Here is a 3,492-nt window from a genome sequence, read left to right as displayed (position 1 = left end):
TATATTTTCTTCCCCAATTCTAACGAGGACATGGTCTGGTCTAGAGGATGAAAGCAAATGTCTCCTAGATTTTAGCTTAGGAGACTAATAGTTTGGTGTCTACATTGACAAAGTGAAAACAGGTGAAGAAGAACCACCCTGGGAAGAAGTAACTAAGTCATACAGAACTAGAGATAATGAGACTTCCATGGGTTGGTGTCCTGCATGCAAATAAGAATGTGACTTCGGCTCACTTGGGTAGCATGTGCTCACTTTGGCAGCACATGTACTAAAATTGGAATGGTACAGAGATTAGCATGGCCCCTGCGCAAGACTATGGCTCAGCACAAATGCAGCTTCTCTTAAAAGAGAAATGGTATTTTAAAAGCATGTGATATTCTCATATAATAAAAATGCTATTGTTCCTAGGTACAGGCTGGCATCTAATCTATGTGAGTTATAGTTTTAGTTTCTTTGCTCATGCCAGTCATCTCTCTCATGTGCTCTTCCCAGTGTATGCTCAGGTCTAGGTGTACACTGGCAGTGTAATAATTAAAAAAAAATGACAGATATCATGAGTGTTCATCATTCCATTTAGTAATGTGTGTCTGTTTCCAGTGACTACTCACTAGTTATTTTGCATATTGCAGTAGACGTTTTAAATATTACTTTCTATATTTAATGGTGTGCGCAGAAGACGTTTCTGTGTCTAGATTCCAGGCAAATCTAGATAGATTGTCTGGATCAATAATAAGAGAATCAATCAATAGCTTCTATTCTTATTCCACTTCCCTTTATTGAGGTGGGGGGGTCTTAATTTGCATTTTCTAATTAGAGCAGTATGTTTGCAATGGTGACATGAAAAGTTTGGTGTTAAAAATGTCAGAACTTCCTGCAAAAAAAAAAACCATAACAAACTTGGAAAGGCTTCGTATCCACTGTCTTCCGTCTTCCTTCCTCCTTCTATCCTGGAGTCTAATACAAGTCACAGGGCTTTGAATGGACAGAGAAAGATGATGTCAGTGCCATCCTGGCCCTGTTCAGTTCCCTGCAGGAAGACACCCCTCCAACTCACACCACACAACCTAAATAAACTCCATTCTGTACTTGCCCACACTAAGCCCCAGAGGGCACCAGGCTAACGGCCAGATGAATTGACAGAAGTTTGCTGAGGGGCACATGATCTGTCCCTTCCTCTGTCTGAAGATACTAAAGATGCCATCGCAAGTGGTTGTTAGGAAGTGTGACTGCTTTATAGGTAGTTTATGATCATGAAATTAAAACCTGCACTTCCTCCCCCAGGAACTCCAGAAGTTTGGCACACCCAAACATAGTTATCCTTTTAAACATCCCTTGGAAGTCAGCCAAAGGTCACTGGCATCTTTATGCTTCTCTTGGTGCAAGGAAAACAAGATATAGGAAGGTCAAGAGAAAAGTTAGCTTTTTGCCATTTTTCCCTTTAAAGTTCATTTTTGGGGGCTGGAGAGATGGCTTAAGAGTTAAGAATACTTGCTACTCTTGTAGCAGAACAAGTGTGGTTTCTAGAACCCACATGACAGATCAACTCTGTAACCCTAGTTTCTAGGGCTCTGCTTTCCTTTTCTGGGCTCTGCAGGCGCTAGACGAGCATGCTGCACATATACGCCTGCATGCTAAATGTTTGGGTACATAAAATGAAGATAAATATGTCTTTAAACTTTATTAAAGTTTAAGTCATTCATTATTCTCTTCATTGATACCTTGCTTATTCCTGCATTCCCCCGCGAATGACTGTTCCCAGAGCATCACCCATGCTTGGTGAACTAGAACCACATTTGCGCTCACGCTCACAACAGGTTGACTCTTCACTTCAGAGCCGAAATCGCCATTCAAAATCCAGAGCAACCTCTAGGAAGTGTACTTTATGACCCATTGAAATTAGAACATTCATTAATACCTTCATTCAGGGAGCAGTTTTTGAGCACACACCAAATTCTATTGGTTGTAAGCATCCTAGTATCCCCCCTTGGCTCTAACACTCTTGAATTATTTTCTAAACATCTTCACCATGTTTGACTGTATTCTCTCTACTTTTAATTTATGTTCATGCTGGCCTTTAACTTTTATAAGAAACAGAAAACACGTGGAATTTCCTTTGTATGACTGTTGTGAATTATGTTTAGGTTGCTGTTTTGTTTAGGCTGACAGCTTACTGGTCAGGAAGCATATTAACACGACAGCATTCTGGGTGAGCGTTTTCCTATTATTAGAAAGCTAAATGGGCTGGCCTGTAAGTGTGCATCTGTCAGGTTGAGGGACCATGGTTGAGACACCCCAAAGAGTTTTAAAACCATGAGAGCTTTGATGTGTTGTCCCATTGGGGATTTTTCAATGATAAACCACTAGGTCCTCCCACATTGATGAGTTACATGGTGACTTGATTCTTCCTTCCCTTCTTCACTGAGTTCTGTCCTTTTCCTTCAGACTTCATCTTCAGTGTCCCACACTGCACGCTGTTTATTCTCAGTGGGCTTCTGCCTCCCCTCTGCTGCACAGACTCCTGTTCAGCCACCAAGATCCTCCTGCAGATTTCCCTCCTCCAGGATGCTCTCCCGCTGGTCCCTCATGGCCCACTCTCATCCATTTGCTCCCCTAAGATTCTCCTGGATTTTTGCCTTTATTCATCCAAGGAACACATGCCAATTCGCTTATTGTTACCTTCTTCAAGCAACCCCACATGTATCAATTGCATTATGAAACATGCATTTGCTGACTGGTACTTGCAGTGGGCCACTTAGTGGAGGCTGCTTGAGGGTGAAGAGCATCACACCCATGCCTATGTATCCAGTACTCTATTCCATTTGGAAGTATTTGCTCTTAGACAGTAGCCGTACCCTGCAGTAGCCTTGAGTAACATAACCTCTCACTTTCCAGCCAGAGCTTTGAGATTTATGCCCATGGATCAATCAGTCCCATTAGCCATGGATGTGGATTAGAGCCAAGATCAGGAGCAGAGCCAATGGCTTACAAAGCGGCAGGATCATCTCCTCAAGTGTGGCCCTGAGCCCATGCTATCTAGACCTGCCAACTTGCAACTAATCAGTGCATTCTTGGAACAGGTGTTCCCTGTCCTATGTCCTGTTGCTCCAGAGCAGAGAGGAAGGGTTTGCCACCTGGTCACAATTTGTATAAACAGATGCTAGATAGAAAAGTCTTAGGTTGCTGGCTGTGTCAGCCCTGTGTGCAGTGCTTAGAGACGTCTTCTCCATGGTGCACAGCTCCTGCCCATATGCCCAATGCCCTTCTCCATTCAGACAAGCCAGCCGATTCCATGAGCTGATTCTCTTAGCTGCTCATTTCTCCTGTTGAAATCACTGAGATGTCAATAGAACAGCGATCCAAACAGAGGAGTAAGAAACCTTTCTGTTTATCCTTATTCTAAGATTTTTTTCCATTCCTTTATGGCATTAATACAATAGCATCAATGACCATCTATTAGACTTCAGAGTGACATCAGAAGTTTGGGTGTAAAAG

General features: G+C 42.6%; 1 pseudogene; it reads left to right on the top strand.

Annotated features, from left to right (window-relative positions):
• The first annotated feature begins 244 nt into the window (after positions 1 to 244).
• LOC119803758 lies at positions 245 to 344 on the top strand (annotated as a pseudogene).
• The last annotated feature ends 3,148 nt before the right edge of the window (positions 345 to 3,492 follow it).

The sequence above is a fragment of the Arvicola amphibius genome, chromosome 17, assembly GCF_903992535.2.
Source record: "Arvicola amphibius chromosome 17, mArvAmp1.2, whole genome shotgun sequence".
Lineage (NCBI taxonomy): Eukaryota > Metazoa > Chordata > Mammalia > Rodentia > Cricetidae > Arvicola > Arvicola amphibius.
The sequence above is the reverse complement of the archived record's forward strand: the minus strand, read 5'-3'. Positions and strand labels throughout refer to the sequence as shown.